General features: G+C 39.2%; 1 long non-coding RNA gene across 4 annotated transcripts in view; it reads left to right on the top strand.

Annotated features, from left to right (window-relative positions):
• The first annotated feature begins 9,924 nt into the window (after positions 1 to 9,924).
• Positions 9,925 to 19,787, top strand: part of LOC119625077 (uncharacterized) — a 195,862-nt gene continuing 185,999 nt past the window's right edge. For all 4 annotated transcript variants that reach the window (XR_012089644.1, XR_012089646.1, XR_012089645.1 and 1 more), the window contains exon 1: positions 9,925 to 11,212. This is a non-coding gene — a long non-coding RNA (uncharacterized lncRNA). The remainder of the gene's footprint in view (positions 11,213 to 19,787) is intronic.

Consider the following 19,787-nt stretch of genomic DNA (forward strand, 5'->3'; position numbering starts at 1 on the left):
GTCAGTAGAGGGCCTAGCCTATGGATGTGTTCAATATATGCAATCTATTACTATTATTTTTAATATTATTATTGAAAACATTCTTAAAGTTTCCTAACATAGTTTTCTTGAATAATGAAATAAAATAAACTCAAGATTAATACATGCATTATGGTTCTATCTCCCAAGGGAGCAAAAGGTCGTGGATATTCCAAAAAAACTGTTGACTAAAGGTTGTTGAGCTGAACCTGTGACAATTCCAAGTAGCAAAAGCATGCCTGTAGTTCAGCAAGAATTTAAGTGACACAGGAAGTTTTCTATAGGCCTCTCTCACTGAGTAATCATTTTGGGAAGTAGTATTGTACCTTGAGAAGGGAATACATCTGCTTGGATGAAATTTTTATCATGAAATGCAGAATTTCTACAGTGTGGGATAAGTCTATTGTTAGTTGGATGTTTTTTCATAAATTTTCTGTTACAGAGAAGATGTCTTAGACATGTGGCACTTGTGTTAGGCAAACCCAGCCTTGACGGGGCTGATTAGTCTAACATAGTGGGAAAGCAATTTCTTTACTTCAAAATCCAAATATACCATCTTGAGTAAAAAGTTTGTTAGATATTCTTTAGCCACCTTGCTAACTTTCTAGGCCCCAGAGTATTAATCTCTTAAAACATTATGGTTACCAAAATAATAATGATGATAACGATGAAAATAATTATAATCTTAATAGTTGATCTTTATTAAGAGTATGACATGTGTTAGGCAATATTCTCAGTGATTTATACAGATAATTTAATCCTCACAACAACCCATGAGGCAGGTACTAGCATTTGTCCAACTTACAGACGAATAGATTAAGCAATTTGCCTGAGGTCACATTTGCCTGTGAGTTGTGGAGAAGGGATTCAAAATATGCATTCTCATTCCAGAGTGTGTGCTCTTAAACTAAACTCTCTTTATTAATTTCTCATTCTTCTTCCCCTTACAAACTCACGCACATCCCTTCAATGATGAATACTTGAAGTCATTGTTGACTAGGTGTGTTGAACTACTTCTCCTTCCCCCCATATGGTCTATCATGAAGAGAAGATAAAGAAAAGGCCATGAGGATTTTGGTCGAATGTGTCTATTTGGAGTCTGTGTTTTTAGGCTTAGCAATAGTAGCCTCTTCTATTTGGATCCCACGTTTTTAATTTTCAGAGAGGCCTTTTCTCCCTGCTGATTCATTTGATCTTTGAAACAGCCTCATGAACCATAGGAAAAATAACACTATTATTTTAAAGGTGAAAAAATTGACAACCAGAAAGGTTAGGGGACTTTTTAAACGCCATACAGATTACTGGAGGAAGATTTGGGACCATTTATAATATTGAAAGAAATAATAAAGCATTTATTAAATGTTTACTGTGTGTCAAGTACCATGCTAATCACATCAGTGGCATTAACTCATATAGCGCTCCACAGTCATAGACGTGAAATGACATGGTCAAAGTCCACTCCTAGCACATGACAGAGCCAGGTCCCAAACCCAGGGTGGGGCTCTCAGCTCTTAATTTTAGTCTCTAATTTCTATCTTACTAGAGAGAAATGGATTTTCTTTAAAGACATAAAAGGGAGACTTTATCCACATTAAAACACCTTCCCGTTTGTGGCAAATATTAATTATGACAATGATGGTTAATAATATCTCGGTGTTCACTTATGGCAGCCACTCTACTATCCATGTGCTCATTGAATCAATAAACATTTACTTACCACCCAGGTTCTGTCCTGGATGCAAGAAAACATGTATGAGCAAGACATTGTCTTTCGTGGAGCTTACATTATTTTGGGAGAAACATAAAGTAATCCAATAGTAGCACATATTTATAAGCATGGCGACTCTATTTGTTTATATAAAAGAACATCTGGAGTGTTCTGAGGGTTTATCAGTAGTGTCCTTTGATAAAGTCTGGGGATAGGGAAGTTTTCATGAAAAGGCCACATTCATATTGGGAATGGTGTAGAAGTGTTAACTACAAAGAGGAATGTTTCTAGGGAAAGCAGATTAATATGGGTAAGATTTGAGATTTTGGGGGTTTTGAGGAACTCACAGAAGATTAACTGGCTAGAGTATGTTTAGGGAAAAGAAGAATGCCTCAAGACAGGCTTGGAAAGGCAAAACTATGGAGGTCTCATTAAGGATTTTGCTATTTATCTAGGAGCAAGAGTAATCCATTGAAATGATGATTATGTGTGTCTGAAAAGATCTTTTAACCTTAAGTGTAAAGAATAAATTGTGGAGGGCAAGGATACAATGAGACCAGTTAGGAAGCTACTATGGTGATGTGGGCTAGACAGAGAGTAACTTGAATGGGGGGAGAGAGGAGGAGATGGGGAGAGAGGATGGACTTAAGAATTAATTAAAAGGTAAATTTATCAGGATTTATTTGGGATTAGATGTGGAGTGAGCAAGAGGAGGGTGTGAGAATTCTTCCCAGATTTCTGGACTATGCAGTATGCGTTGTTTCATCGAATCCTCCTAATGCACTATGATTATTTTGTTTACAATTTGAAGACACAAACAGATTCAGAATGTCACTGTCCATCCCATGGTTATATATAGCGCACCCACGGCAGAGCCAAGATTTGACCAGTGTGCTTAATCGGAAATCGGTGCTTCTGACAGCTGCTACACTGGGAAGTGGGAAATAGGAAGAACTACCAGACCCACTATAGAAAGAGGAGTCTTGGCCGGGCACAATGGCTCACGCCTGTAGTGTCAGCACTTTGGGGGTCCTGAGGAGGGGAATTGCTGGAGCCCTGGAGTTCAAGACCAGCCTGGGCAACATGGGAAACTGCATGTCTACAAAGCATACAAAAAATCAACTGGGGGGTGGTGGTGCGTACCTGTAGTCCCAGCTACTCAGAGAGACTGAGGTGGGAAGATCTCCTGACTCCAGGAAGTAGAGGTTGCAGCGAGCTGAGATTGTGCCACTGCATTCCCGCCCCACACTGGGGACAGAGTGAGACCCTGTCTCAAAAAAAATAAAAAATAAAAAATAAAGGGAGTCCTAAAAACAAGTTGAGCAGTTGAGTATGGACTTTAATGAAAAAAATGGCCACCACTCTACTTTGAATATATGTACATTCTCAAAGCCCAAAGTCTTATGACATCTGCTACTGCCATTTTTTATGAGATCAAAAAGAAGAGGACTAATATCTTTAGTGAGTATGATTTTGTTAAATGTTATTTTATAAGTAAAAAATACATGTTCATTGAAGAAAAATTACAAGATACAGAAAAGCCAAAAGAAAAAAAAAATGAAAATCTCCTGTTAACCTATAACTGAAGAGAAGGAGAACATGTTTGCTTGGTTTTAATTAAACACTATGATTCTCTACCATGGGTATTTAGCAGAAAGCTCACTAGACGCCTCCATTCCAGACCCAAACTTTGTCAATACTTTGACTTTGGAAGAATTTTAGACTTTAGGGCTCCAGTCTTCTCTATTACAAAATGACATGAAATGTTGCCCACATTTAATTATCACAGTCTTTTTTTGAGCCTTAGAGCATGACAGTGCTGGACGTATTAGCATCATCACAGCATAGGAGAACACAGCTTTGGGGTTTCTCAGACTATTTACTGGCTTCTTCAGCCCTATGACTCAGTTTCCTCATTGGTGGAGTGGAAACAATGATATTGATCTCAAAGAGATGTTCTGAGGAATTGCTCCCATGTGTGCAGAGCACTTGCTGGGCTCAGTGCCTACACAGAGCAAGCAGTCAACACAGAGGCATCACAAATCTCCATCAATACACAGCAGGCAGCAGTCTGCTGGATAATCTACCTCTTGCAGTCTTGAGGCTCCTGCTCTGGGGGAAGCAGAGTCCTGGAAGACCCACTAGCCCTTCCTGCCCTCACTTCACCTCCTGCTGAACTACACTTTTTTTTTTTTTTTTTTTTTTTTGTGGTCGGGGGGTTGGTGAGTAAGGAGGTGATACTTGCGAAAGGCTAGGCACTGGAGATATGAAGTATAGGACCCTAGACTTTATTCTTAAGCAACAAGCGATGTAGTGGGGTTGGATAGTAAACAGAAAAACTGCAACACAATTTAATCAGTGTCATAATACTATGAGCAAGGGGCTGTGAGGCCAGAGGGAGGGAGTGGGGAAGTGACTCATTTTGCCTGAGGGGACCTGAGAAGGCTTCAGGGAGAAGCCTTCATTTATATGTAGGCTGGCAGTAGGGATAGAGTTTGTTGGGTGGAGAAAATGGGCATGAGCATCAGCCTGAGTGCTAGGGAAGACTCTTTTCCTGGAACTCATAGTCCATGAGACCCTACGGACTCCACATCCACGGATGAAAAATCTGGGGCCAGAGTGGAGGGAACTGGAGTGGGCAGGTAAGGCTCTGCTGGTCTCTATCATCACCAGCCTTCTTTTTCTGCATCCCCTATGAATCCCCCAACATCTCCCAACATCTCTAGTCTGCCAAGTGTCTTTCCTGCGCCAGGGCCCCTTTTCCTATTTTAGATACTGACATGGTCCTCTGCCTCTCTTCTCCCATCCATAAAAGTCTGCCAGGAAGAAAAGATCAGACGTGAATGGTTTAACCTGTAGTGTAGTAATTTATGTGGGTTACATTGCTGTAATCCCTTTCCTGTGTAACGTTTAAGTTTCTTTCTTTTTGTAGAATAAAACACTTTGATGCTAGAACCTCATTCTACCTTCTGATCCATGGTGTATGCACAATAGCTTTAGGCCCCAGGCAGCAGATGCATTCTGTTTGGTTAGTACAGTGTTGTATTCACTGTTGTTGTTTGTGGTAAATAGATATCACTTTCCAGTTTGTCAAAGACTCCACCCCTCCCCACACACTCCTGTGTGTATTTATCACAGCCCCACTGCCTCTTCCACTTAGCTGACCTGCCTGGTCTGAAGACATGTGCATTTGTGCCCCCAATTTTTAGCTTTGTTATTTCTTGACTTTTCCATTGAGAAATGATATCAACCCCTCCTATAGCCTCCTATAGTTATTCCCCCCCCACCTCAATTATTTGTCTTTTTTTTTCCTTATGCAGTTCTACCAATAATACTGTATTGACTTGGACCTCAGTATTGGGCAAGCATTCAAAGATTCCTTACTGTTTACTAGGGCAGAGTTCAGGCTATACCATCTGAAAACAGGTTGCTTCTCGCATACTTACAAAAACCAGAACTGGGGTTGCCATTTTTCTCTTTTCTTTTTCTTTCTTTTTTCTTTTTTTTTTTTTCTTTTTTTTTTTTGAGATGGAAGTTTGCTCCTTTCTTCCAGGCTGGAGTGCAGTGGCGTTATCTCGGCTCATTGCAACCTCCGCCTTCTGGTTTCAGGTGATTCTCCTGTCTCAGCCTCCTGAGTAGCTGGGATTACAGGCACCCGCCGCCACACTGGGCTAATTTTTGTATTTTTGGTATAGATGGGATTTCACCATGTTGGCCAGGCTGGTCTCTAACTCCTGACCTCATGGTCCACCCGCCTTGGCCTCCCAAAGTGCTGGGATTACAGGCGTGAGCCACCGAGCCTGGCCGCCATTTTTCTTAAAGTAAGACACAACGCAACAATTTGTGATAATTTTACAGGAGTCCACCGTCATATGTGGTTTCACTTTCTGCAGCTTCAGTTACTTGAGGTCAACCTCAGTCTGCAAATAGGTGAGTCCAGTCCAATAAGATATTCTGAGAGAGGGAGCAAGCGAGCATGTTCGCATACTCTTTTTTTTTTTTTTTTTTTTTACAGTACAGTGTTATAATTGTTCTATTATTAGTTATTGTTAATCCCTTACTATCCCCAATTTCTGAATTAAACTTTATCATAGGTATGTATGTGTAGAAAAAAGTAGAATACATAGGGTTCTGTACTATCTGTGATTTCAGGCATCTGCGAGGGGTCTTGGAATGTATCCTCCTTGAATAAGGTGGGATGACTGTAATTGATTCTTAAATGAATAGATGAAATCAATTATTTAGCCGACACTGTCTTTTCAGCATTTGAAGAGGGCTTGTCAAACCCAGGCACTAAGGCATTTCCTCAGCAGGACTGAAAAGTACACATCTGTGAAGGCGAGGGTGGTTGAAGGATATTTAGGAGTAGGAGGAGGCAGATGGGATCATTCTCGGAACAAAAATGTTCTCATCTCCTAGATGGGTTTAGACTTTGTCTACACCAAGGTCACGCTGGGGAGATGGGATGTGTAATGTGATATTTATTTGGCAATGTATGTGGCCAGCCACATACATTGTGTGCTCAACTCAGCTTACAAGTGCCAGCTCCCAGCTCTGAGGGCCCCATGTGCTTTGACTTGGTGGAAGGCTGCTCTGCCAGGGATTACGCATCCCTACCTCTGACCTGGTCATTATTCCTAATTATCATCCATTTAAAATAGTCAGCAGGGCAATAGCATGTGCACATCAAGGATCACAAAAGGAACTTGGATTAGGAGGAATAAAAAATCTGTCCCACATGTGGCACCATTAAAAAGCTCTGGCTGAGACATACTGTTTATAGTCAGCAGTTGTCTGGAAAATAGATGTTTACTTGTAATGCGTGTATTAAGATCTTTGCCATTAGGCAATATATATCCTGCATTGTGTCTTCTCTTACATAAAACTCTACATTGGGACAAACCTTTAATTAGCAATCCTGTGGCAACAAAAAGTATTCAACACCAATACTGTTATATGTTGGCATTTCTGCTTATTACAAAAAAGATAGACAGAGAGCCAAAACCTGGAACTTTTCTTTGGAAGGATGGCCTCTTTTTTTTTTTTTTTTTTTCCTTTAATGGAATGCTCCATTTGAAACTGCAAGTGAAATATTTGCTAAATAAAGATTAAATTACTAACAGAAAAAAATGTTCTCAATATTTGGCAAGAACTTAGACACCCTGGGTTTCCCTGACCCATGCATGCATCTTCTGATGAAAAGGTGTATTATAATATGCCTAGGTGCATTCTTTGAATGAGGCTCTCTCATCTATCTAATGAATTTCTTTTGTTGGTGATGAGACTAGATTTTCTGCTTCAGAACAGGAACATGGACAATGCTTCTGGAACAGGGAGCAGGCACCACAAGACTTGTGTCCTATTCTTGCTGTTGACACAATATACATTTTTCTGCCTCTATTGTCTTAGCAAACAGACTTGTGCCCCCAGAATACCATCCTATTAAGGGATGATCCTACTTCTGTGAAGTTCTGAATAACGTTACATTCTAGTGCTAAAATAATGAATTCACTTCAGACAAATTTGGTCTAAGATTAAGCCAGTGGACTCTACAGTCTGGTTGGCCCATCCGCGGCCTGGGCACATCCTTAGGAAGTGGGCAATGTTTTCTTAGTCTTGGTTCTTGTATATGTAAAGCGGGACAATAATGCTTACCTCATAGATTTGTGGTGAAGACGAAATGAAAAATACAAAAAAAAATGTGTAAAGCCCTTAGCACAGATTTTCACAGATAGTTATCAATCAATGTTATTTGTTAGGTGCAGAGAGATTCCCTAGTGCTTTTAAAACTTGAATGATGGCAGCTGGCAGAAGCAGCCACTGATTTTCGCCCCCTCTGGCCCTTAGTAGGGGCCCAATAGATATTTGATGAATAGGTGAAGGAATAAAGGACTACCGGAAAAAGCCCCTAAATGTTAACTCCCAGCTCTACCAGTCTAAGCAACCAACTCATTTAGTCAGATCACACACTCCTCTTCATCTTCTATATCTCTCAGTAGAACCCACCATTGCAATTAGAAACAGGAAAAATGGTCACATATTCATCTAGAACTCTCTTAAGCCAAATCAACAAATACTTATTCAGGGCAACAGAGGTGAGCAGAGTGAGGTCAGGAATGATAATTCTCAGCGTGGTTTCCAGAGCACGGCTCTGCAGAGATATATGACACAGTAAAAATCTAGAACAGTGTTTTGTTTTCGTTATTTATTTTTAATTTTAAATGATCTGATGGCATAAGATGAATCCTTACCCTCTTATCCTGATCTGCTATTTCATTCCCTGCCAAGCACCCATTTCATCATATATGCTCACCTGGAACATTCAAGCCTGCTGCCACAGTTAGAAAGATTCCTTTCTCAGTTGGTGCCAAAGGGATCTCAAAATGGTTTTGAATGCCTGTTAGATTAACGCCCTCCCTCCTTATGGGTCCTCTTCTCTATTCATTCGCTAATATGGGCGTTTGGAATTTGAAGACAATGTACTGCATTAGGGCTACTGTAATCTATTTTTCATTTTCAAAATAGTGCATCTTGCTTTCCCCCTTATAGTATTTCATTGTTTGCTTGGTTTCACAGATCTGTTTTGGTAAGAAAGTTTTGAGAATATCCTGGGATTATAGTCTTTGAATGAACTTTCATGCCCATAGAATAAGCCCCTTTGGTTTAAAACTATCCCACTTAAAAGCATCTACTTATAACTACCAGCTGCTGGTTCTTTTCTGTTCCTACTCATGAATGCACACACAGACACATATAGATACATGTGCATGCCTGATTGCATGCGCACACACACACACACACACGCACACCCTCACATGCACTGTTTATATGTAAACATCCAGAAGAAACAATGCATTGTAAAAATTGTCCTGTTGAGTTTGTAATAGAGAGTGAGTTACTGAGTGCTGATAAGTAAAGGAAGTGCAACCAGACAGTTTAATCCTCCAATTTCCTGTCTTCTAATCAGCCCCTGACTCTTTTGGTTTTAAATTAGAAACATTCCTGTCAATATTCAGTACAGGTGAAGGAAAATCAACTAGAAAATAAGTAAGGACAAAGCATTTATTTCACTGTCTAAAGTTCACAGGGGAAATATGAGTGTAACAACAGGAAATCAAGATTTTAAAAAAGATAGTAGAAGTACATAGGCTTGCTTAAGTAACCAATCACAATTCTGAATGAAGTACATTTGGATCATAATTTGATTTAAAGAAAAAAGTAGGAACATAGTTCAATGTATTTACTTCTCCCTAAAAATAGTAAATGGTACTTTAAAAGATGTTGTACCAGGCTAACCTAAAAGAAAATGATAAGGATAACTTCTTAATATATGTGAGAGAGAAAAAAAACCTACCCCATTCAGATTTTGCTTGCAATCTGCTTATACTGTGAGAAAATAATATTGGAGTGTACAGAAATCTTGTAAGTTAATGCATATTCTTAGATATGAATATACTTACATATATTTATAATGGTCGATAAAAATAAAATTGTGCATTTAGAAATAAGCTCAGGTGGAGCCACTGTACTGCAAATATCTGCAAAATATCTGTGAAAATACTTAAAAATAGAGTTTGCAAATGCATTAAATAGAAAGTGTATAAATATGTTTACCATGGACTCTTTAAAAATATGCTGAGTGCTGAGAATATGATATGCTTTATAATTTATTGAATCTCCTAATTTTGAGTCTTTTTATTTATAGACATTGTAGCAATTTCCTAGTTTATCATAAAGGCATAAGTGCAAATTTATAGACAAATCTCCATTATGCAATATCCTCAAAGAATTACAACAAACAATCATTAAGAAGAGTTGTTCAGCTGAGAATATTGAAAACTGAAATGGTAAATACAACATAATATGTGAATCCAACACATCTTAACAACAACAAAAGATTTCCATGAAATATGGGTTCTTAATTTTGTGTCTGCAGTAGTTAAAGCTGCCAATCATTTGGGAAGTAGGCTGGAGTTGAGGTTTTTTTTTTTTTTTTTTTTTTGAATTGTTGAACATAGTAAGGCAGTATTTCATAGAAATATCTTGCTATTTTTTACATATATACTTTAAAAAGTAGGCATTTATACTACAAGGCACAGCATATTCTTTTTGCCCAAGTGTTTTCCTGGTATGCAAAGTTTGAGTTGTACAAGTTTGAGTAAGTGACAGACAGTTCTTGATTTTAAAAGTGTGTGTCGAATTTTTTAAAGAATGCTCCCAAAATAAGTGTTTCAGGACCTAGCATTGGGTGAGGGGGCTGTAGGATAATTTAGTTGCCTTCATTTCACAGTCACTATGAGTTTTTAAATTGGAGGGCAGAAGCAAGACAAGTGCATTTTGTAATTCACATAAAAATAGTTCCATAACACATTGTTATCATTACGAAGAGGAGAATGTTCATTCTGCCTTCATTTTATGCCATATGGGTAGAATGGAGATAATTCTGCTGGACAGAATTATATTTTGAAGCAAATACATGCTTGTAGGGTGCCTCCATTTCATTTGGAGCTGAGGAAAATTTCATGAGGGTTTTCTTTAGTTTTCTATGGGAGAGTTTCTACCAGCGATGTCACAACACAGCTAGATTAAGTTGATACGTAATATCTATTTCTTGATTTGCATGATTAAAGCATTAGAGAAGTGGCTCAGATATCAAAAGGTTTCTCATAAGTGGCAGCGCCAAAGGTAATTACTGTTAAAATGTACACGCTCGAAACCTGGTTGCTTGTTAACTTCTAAGTTGTTTACAACTCTGTGGGTTTGAATAAACGTTTTTATTTGACTTTTCAATAGCAAGACCCCTTTCTTGCTCCATTTTGATATAAAAAATGATATCATTCTTATATCCCATGTCCCTCAAGGCAACCTTAGCTTCAACCAAAAAAAGTGATAGAGGACAGAGATGGCCCTTCTCAGTATTTCATATTTTAAAATAGCTGTTTCTTAAACAAAAGTAGTCTTTTAAAGACAAAGTTAAAATTTATACCTAAAAAATTAAAAATTAATCGAGTCAACCAATTATTTCCAGTTAGTTATCAAAAAGTGTAGCTAAAGCCCTACTGTAAGCCTGAGGGAGTTATGAGAGGGGGTGGGGACAGAGAGGAAAAGAGAGAGGGAAGGAGAAGAGAGGTTGTTATTCTCAGTCTTTTATTAACCAGTTTCTTTCATCCTAGTGTGTCTTTATTATTTAGAAAAATAAAAATCATCCAGAGCTCTACCCATTCCCACCTAAAATTCTGGAGTAGGTAATGACTGTCTACAACCTGGTACAACATATGCCCCCAAACTAAAACAAACAAACTCATTTGCCATACAAATTGTTTACGATTCATTAAAAAGCAAAATTGCATATCCCGTCGCTGGCAGCTGAGGCCGTGTCTCCACGGGCGGAGGGGGCATTCACTGAGTTGCCTTTGTATGCTGGGAGGACCAAGCCGGAGGTTCCCACTATGAGCCCGGAGTCTGTGCAGCCAGATGACGCATGAGGTAATTTTAAAGCTTTATTTGCCTTTAGTGTGAAACTCCGATCTTGTACTATCCTTTGGTTAAAGAACTATATCAGCCAGAGGGAAGTTTAAATTTTTCTTTCAGCTGGGGAAATTGTTTGGGATAGTGAGGTGGGTGAATGGAGGGAGAGGGAGAGCGTGTTATTCAAGGAAAGAGATCTAAGAGAAAATGTGAAATTTGTATTATTTTAATTAGTTCCCTCCTCCTTCATCAAAGTCTTCAATTTCCCATCAATAATGGGAAATTTACATTAGAATTATTTGTAACTGATGGATCTGAAATGCCATGGTATGTGGTCACTTTGAGGGAAAGCAACAAATTGATTTATTCCCTATGATAACTTGTATAACTTCTTTAGAGAGTGCTCTGATTTCTCACCCCTTTTCAAAGCAAAGATCTAGAAGCACTGAAGTTGAGAGAAACTTCCCTGTAGTATGCAGCCTAAACAGCAGCATGTGAGCTTTCAACATTGTTTATTTTTAGGCAGCTGCATTGCTAAATGTTTCCACCACTTTTATATATTATATTCCCGGCGGTAAAACATCTGTAAAATAATTTTAAATGAAAAGCAACTTCCAAGTAAACTTTACAAAAAAGAAATTACAGTTTTCCAAGTTAAAAGAAGAGAAGCATTTGGTGATCTTTGCAAGAAAAAAAAAAAAGAGATGACACAATTTGCCATAAAAAGTAACAGTCTATAAAATCTATGAGCTCTTGAAATACAAGGAAGTAGAATGTTTCACCCAAAATATGACATCAGCGCGCAGTTTTTTTTTTAAAGCTTACAACTTAGAAAATAATTGCTAAACCAATCAGTATATTCATTTCTAATGTTTAACAAGCTGTGTAAAGTGAAGCAATAGGCAACATCATAGCATATACAAGTAAACCTTGTTCTTGCTGGCAAAAACTCTAATGGGAAAATAAGTGCCCTGAACAAAAGTTCAGGGTCGAAGTGGATAGTCTACTGTTAGTCTAATTAGCCAAAAGCTGCATGTAACATTGTCCTGAAATTACTGATAAAGTTTCTAATGTCTAGTTAAGAATTGCAAGTTAAAATACACATGTACACACATACCCACAACCACTTTAACTCAAGAGTCCTTAGGATGGACATACTGCATCCCAAGAAGCAGCCGGATGGAATCCTGTGGTAGCTCACTTTTAACAGTCTCTCAGTCCTCCAAATTCCTACAGCTTGCCAAAATGATACCACCATTGGTCCAGGAAGGGGAAAAGAGAACTCTTTCTGCAGATCATACAATGAAACTGACCATGCCCTGTTTTGTAATTCCATTCGCCAGTCTCCCCCTTCAACATCTCTCCCTCTCTCTCTCTCTCTTTTTCTTAAACTGATATCTATGTGAAATGAGCTGAAGTTCACGGTCCAGTTAGGAACGGATAATACATTCATTGTCCTGGCAGCAAACTTTTTTTCCGCTCCCTGGAAGAATTCACGCTTGCCGCAAGAATAATAATTACGGAAAACTAGAAATGCACTGCTGACAAATTAATCCTTAACGGACACCACCCTAACGAGGGCAGTAATGATTTGAGGACTCTCTTCCTCACGGGACTTGCATCTCCTGTGACAATGAGCTATTGTGCATCCTCCCAACTCACTCTACCTCTTATAGATCCAAGATGTCAAAGGTTGTCTGTCCTGGTGGACCATGACATGTGAGTTAACTCATTCTGCTGCTGCGTGGCAGAACTTTATTAAAACTTTATTTGTATCCAGAGTAACTAAAAGATAATGTGTGCGGGTCTTTTCCACTCAGAGCTAGAGTGCCTAAGAGACGGAAAACCTGCTCTGATATTTAAACAGAGAAAAGTTAGATGGGAGCTGTGGGTCCCCTGATGGAAAATAGGGAGTGGGGACCCAGAGTTCTCTCACAGGTGACTTTAGGCAATCCAATTAATTGGCCAGGACTGGAATTCACTCAGGGCTTGCTTCTCCCCAGTGCCCAACATGCGTCCTCAGAAAATACCACAGCCAGAGAAAACCATACACCCTACAGTCCCTGAAAACAAAAGTAAGGGGGATGTGAAACTGGAGAGAGGGGGCAAAACCTGAGGGCCAGGACCAATGCCTCATTTTTTCCCCCAAGACTGACTTGGTTAAAATATCCACCTCCACCTTACAACTGATACTCTTTAAAAAAGAATTAAAAAAAAAAAAAAAAAAAAAAGAAAACCCAAATACTGTCCCATGGAAAACGAGGGGAGGCATTCCTGAGAACTCAAGTCGCAGAGTGGCAGAGAGAGGATGGCAAGAGGCAGCAGTGTGAGGCTGCCTCACTGAATAGTGTGAAAAAAATCAAATGTGAGTTTGATGAATGTGAGGTCTGGGACATTTTGTCAAAGAGGGAGGGAAAGTAGAAAAGGAAAAAAAAAAAAAAAAAAAAAAAGCAGCCCCGGCTGCCAACTCACCATCCACCAAGTTCTGGCCGAGATGTCGTAGCAGAGCTGCCATTTGATGGAGCCGTCGGAAGCTTTCCCTGCCATTACGCTGTCAGCAAGCTTCATCTGATGCTAACTCACGGGAGATAAGACACCTAATTGAGAAAACATTTGCAGTGGCATGTGGGGCAACATGTAGTCCGGTCCATACCATATGGAATCATGGGTAAAAAAAAAATCTCCTTGACAATGAACCAATCTCTCACAGACCCAGTGGCAAGGTGAAGTGGAGATGAAAAGTCTTCTGCTCCTAGCACTGTCTTCTCCTCTCTCCTTTTTAAAAAACAAGAGCCCACTGCTACACATCAAAGGGAGGTGGTTAAAATTAGGGCTTCATCACTCAGATGATTTTGGTCTGCAGGGTTTTTCCTTTCCTTCCAACAACCAATCCCCCCCTCTTTTTTTTTTTTTTTTTTTTTTTTAAGGAGAATAAAGAGATTTAATAGGACAAAGGCAGGTAGTGGACTGCGGAGGGAGATCGCCACAGGCTATTAGCCTAAAATTTCTGCTTGACAGATGGAACTGCTTAGAGACTATCATGCAATGTTTTGGGCTTTTTCCCCCCTATTCACCCCCCCTTCTTCGACTTTAAGTCTGATTCAGTATCTGTTTTTCACAGCCACTTTTCTCAAGAACGTGAGCTGTGCATTTAAAAAAATGTTTAGTTCAGTTTTGCTGTCTTACACATCTCTGTTGGAAAAGTCTCAAACTAAATCTGGGAACAACTGAACAGGTTTTCCAAGGAGTTAAAAAAAATTTCCAGGAAAAAATATTTCTCTTTCCTTACTTTATTTTTTAAAAATTAACTCATTAGTTAATTTAGTCATGAAGGAAGATAAACGAGAGATGGCAGCATTCAAGTCTCTTGATTTTTGGTTTGGCTGGCATTGTGTTTAGATGTATGTTTTTATGTGAGTAAATAAATACATTACTGATATTTTACAAGTTCTAACCTATGCTGGGCTAGGCACCACCGATATTTTTTGGTGTCTTTTTAAATAAATTAATTTTGGACTTTTCCATTCTTTGTAAACAAAGCAATCAGTCATTATCAATTCGGATTAGCACAATTCAGGCTAAACTTGACATGAGCTCTTCCTTAATCAGAGAAAGTCACTTCTGATTTCCTTACTGTAACCTAGCCATCTTCTTCACAGGGGTTTTTAACCACACATCCTGTCTTTAGTATGGAAAAGTAGACCACAACATGGACCTACCAATAAGAATGTTTGTAAAAATAATTTTTTTTTTAAAGTGAGAAAAAGTCCAGACAATTGCTGCATTTCAAGTTATTTTACTTAGGACTAAGAAGGAGAAAGAAGCAGAGAGAATGACTTGTATTCGTTATATTCTTTCAAATTGTGTGACATTAGGAACTGCAGAAATACCTTTATCAGGGTACCAAACACGTCCTAATTTTTGTGGATGTGCACCAAACGCATCCTCTTTTTTTCTGAATATAAGCGATCCTTTGATCTCCAGGAACCTACAGTTTTTTCTGGTATGGGCCTTCAATATAGGTACTCCAAAGTATGGGAGAATCTGTCCATCACTATTTCTCAGGGCTATCGAACTGTGATTATTTAAAAAGTTGTGCGTTTACTGCCTAATTTTCCAGTGGATTTTTTGTTCTGGTCATGTTTTTGACTGAATAATATTTAGATAAACTTGTTTAGAGCATATTTTAAGTTCCAAAGAGGTAAATTTGGTGCATTTTGCTTTCCTATTTCTGATCTCTTCTTTAGTAGGTATTATTTTAACCATTTAGCAGGCTGTTTTAACAAAAATAACTGTATTAAGGCAAATTTTATCCTGTTGCACCAAAAATATTTCTAATTTAAAGCATGATGCACAGACTGCTTCTAGGAATGAACCACAAATACAACAAATATGGCATTTTTTTTCTTTTCTCATTCTTTATTGTCATGGGATTTCTTCTAATAATATTGGGGTGAGAGGTGGTAGCCAGAATTATTATCAAATATAAATATTGTCGTCACTCTTAGGAAGTATCTTTGTATACTTTATTACCTTGGTGTCACCTGTCTTTTCAGAAGAAGAGTCTGCAGTAGCGCAGGAAATGTTGTTCGCTTGTGTCTAACAAATACAAATGGACCTACTACCAGAAACTTGCCCTGAGCTTGCCAATGAAAACATTTATTGCCATGTGTAACTGCAGCATCATTAAAATTACTTAGTCTTTCTTAAGTTTATCATTTAGAGAAAGATAAGGAAAAAAGTTGGAAATTCTATATAAAATGTAAAATATCATCAACCAAACAAAAAAGGAGGAAAAAAAAAAGAAGAAGAAAAGAAACGAAGTAGCATTCTGTCTTTGAATCAACCAACCTCTGATTCTACTTCATCCATTCCTACTTGCCTCTGACAAGCAGACAAAACAAAATTTCCTTGTTTTAGGGTCTCCTCCGCTTTCTCCCAGGGCATACAGGCACGTGGACATCTTGAACTTGTGGGTCCACAGCTTTACAATTTCTGAGTTTATCCTGCAGCAACCTCTGAAGTTGGAGCTGTTTCTTGTCTGAGTCGCTGCATTTTTGAGACTCAGAACACCCTATGCATGCCCATTATTTATGAATGAATGGAGCACAAGGTAAGCTGGATTCCAGATTTCTCTCTGTGAGTGATAGAATAGCCGGGAAGATTTTGCAGGAGAGGGCACATAGTTTGAACAAAAAAATGATAAATATTATTGGATAATAGTATTTTAAATCCAGAACAATTAGGTGCATTTAACTTTATCATTGTTCTCTAAGAGGCTGGTGGAAGCTGTCCTTCCCATGCAGCAATCAGTCTTTTCACAGTGTGGCCCTTTGTTAATAGCCTTAAAACAAGATTAAATAAAACATGTTAAATATTGCAATTATTGTGGGAAATAAAATTATTTGGTGAGCATAATGGGGAGCAATTCAAGCATTTAACATGATCCAGGAAATGCTACTCCAAACAATTGCATTTGCTTTATGCATTTTTCCCCTTTGATTGCTGACAGATGCCTTTTTGGAAACAAACATCTAAATGGTTTGCCTTCAGTTAGAAAAAAAATATAACAGAAAGCGGCTACATGTTTTGAATTTAACTCTTGTCATTTGAATACTTCTTCCCACTGCACATGAATGAATCCAAGGCAAAAACAGCGCTCTCATCAAGAAATAAGCCCATCAAAATTTGGCCTTTCTTATTTTCTTTCAGTATATTTTATAAGAAGTGGGACTCCCCCTAGATAGGGAGTCAGGTGATGAGGACTATTTCCTGAGTGACAATGGGGAAGCATTAGAAAGGGAATTGTGTCCTTACAACATGAAGCCTCAGGCAAAATGCAAGTCGCTTTCCAGCCTCATTCAGGTCATCATCGCCAGTGCTCCCTTAATAAGCTATCCCCTTTTGTTGAATGGGAAGAACCCAAGAAAACTCAGAGGATGGTGAATTTCCATCTGTGTCATTGCTGCAGTGCATTTGGATAAAGGCCTCGAAGACTCTGCTGTCAACAGGTGTACAATACAAATACCGGGAGAAGTTTTGGTTTTTGTTATATGTTGCTAAAAGGAGATATGATATGGAATATTCATGATTTTCAGAGCCTGGGTCATAGAGAGATTGAAAGCACTGCTTCTGCAATCCAGTTGTCCATATCCAGGCTCTCTTGGTTACTGTGTGACCTCTCCCAGGTTACTTAACCACTCTGATTCTGTGTCCTATCATAATCAGGAAAATGAAGACAATAATAGTTATTAAGAGAGTGTGTGTGTGTGTGTGTGTGTGTAGTGTAGTTAGAAGCAAAAAAATGCATAAGGTACATATTTCCTGATATGTAATGAGTGCTCAACTAAAGTTATTGTGCTGTTATTGATGTCTTGTTACAATTATTCCCCTGTTTAGGGAAGCTCTCTTTTTTCCCCCTTCTGGTCCTGTGCTGTGAGGGTCAGTTGGATCACTTCCCTCTGTTCTTCCATAATAACCTGTGCCTTGCTCCATTGCAGTTATTAGCACCTTCTTCTGGAATCATCTGCCTCCTAGTCTGTTTTTCCTCCTGGACCTCGAGATCCTTTTTTTTTTTTTTTTTTTTTGAGACGGAGTCTCGCTCTGTTGCCCAGGCTGGAGTGCAGTGGCCTGATCTCTGTTTACTGCAAGCTCTGCCTCCCGAGTTCACACCATTCTCCTGCCTCAGCCTCCTGAGTAGCTGGGAATACAGGCGTGCACCACCACGGCCAGCTAATTTTTTTGTTGTTGTATTCGTAGTAGAGATGGGTTTTCACCGTGTTAGCCAGGATGGTCTCAATCAGCTGACCTCGTGATCCGCCCGCCTTGGCCTCCCAAAGGACCCTGAGATTCTTAAGGGCAGGGACTGTATCTTGCCCATCTGAATAGCTATAAGGCCAAGCACAGTGCCGGGCAGAGTAGGGGCTTCCTACACGGTTAGAGAATGAGAATAAAAAGGCACAGGACGTTAGCCGCTTTGAAATTCACATTATTCTATTTACACAGCCTTGTCTTTTACCTTGGCTCAAGTTATTGCCCTCCTTGGACATGATCTCCCTTTCCAAGGTAACACCCTCCTTAGGACGCCAGCTCACAGTGACCCCTAGCACCTTTGGTGCCCTGCTGCCTTCCTTATCTACACCATCCATTAGTACTTTCCATCAACTGACTGTATTATTATTTGTCTTTGATGAAAATGTGTCTTTCATTCATTTATTCACCCATTTAATAGCAACGTATGTGATGCAGGCACTAAAACTTATTTTCTCTTTCTTTTCAAGAGCTGTTTCTAGGACTATTGGAAATTTGAAAGTCTAGAAGAGCAATTTGATTTCGTATGTAACAGCTCATGTTTACTGAGTGTTTCCTCTTGGCCAGGCACTGTTCTAAGATCTTTATGTGTGTTTTGTTTTTCCTTTGAGTCCTTATGAGGTAGGACCTATTATTAACTCCATTTTACAAACAGGATAACAGACTCCAAGAGGTGAAGTTTGCTTAGGGCTCCAGAGATAGTGACAGAAGGAGGATTGAAGCCTAGGAATAATGACTTCAGAGCTTCACCTCTCTGGTGTTGCCTCCTGAACCTAAAATGGAGAGAAGTAACAGGATTTAGCATCTGCTACATGTCATACAGTTTTTAAAGGTACTTTTGGGTATCATTTAACCTTCACAACAACCATAGGAGGTTGTTATTATGATTTTTAACTTGCATATCAGGGTCAAAAAGGTAAGAGTCTTGGCTAAAGACACACGCTAAAGAACAAGAGCTAAGATTCAACCCTATGTCTGTATAATAAAAAGCCCATGCTTTTGCTGTTCCAACCAGCTTGTTCTCAGAAGATAATTTTTATTTTTTATTCATTTTTTTGGTGATAAGATTTATCTGTCACCCAGGCTGGAGTACAGTGGTCTTGAACTCCTGCACTCAACTGATGTTCCTACCTCAGCCTCCCAAGTAGCTGGGACCACAGGTGTGCACCACCACACCTGGCTAATTGATTTTGTTTTGTTTTGTTTCGTTTTGTTTTTAGAGAGACGGGTGCTTGCTTTGTTACCCAGGCTGGTCTTGAACCCCTGGTCTCAAGTGATCAAGTGACTGCCTTGTCTCAAGTGACTGCCTTGGATATTTTTTATTTTTCATGTAGAGTTGAATGTTGAGCTTAACAGATATGTATGGCTTTGAATCACCAGGCTCATGGAAAACATGAAATTAGAAATGTACCCTGTTGCTGAAGCTGCAGAAACGTTCATTTTAGAGCAATGGGTATCCAAGATTAAAAAGAAAGAAAAGATCACGCCTGTAATCCCAACACTTTGGGAGGCCGAGGGGGGTGGATCACGAGGTCAGGAGATCGAGACCATCCTGGCTAACAAGGTGAAACCCCATCTCTACTAAAAATACAAAAAAATAGCTGGGCGTGGTGGTGGGCACCTGTAGTCCCAGCTACTCGGGAGGCTGAGGCAGGAGAATGGCGTGAACCTGGGAGGCGGAGCTTGCAGTGAGCCGAGATCATGCCACGCTGCACTCCAGCCTGGGCCACAGAGCCAGACTCCGTCACGGAAAAAAAAAAAGAAAAGAATAGAACAGAATATA

Source organism: Chlorocebus sabaeus, chromosome 20, assembly GCF_047675955.1.
Source record: "Chlorocebus sabaeus isolate Y175 chromosome 20, mChlSab1.0.hap1, whole genome shotgun sequence".
Lineage (NCBI taxonomy): Eukaryota > Metazoa > Chordata > Mammalia > Primates > Cercopithecidae > Chlorocebus > Chlorocebus sabaeus.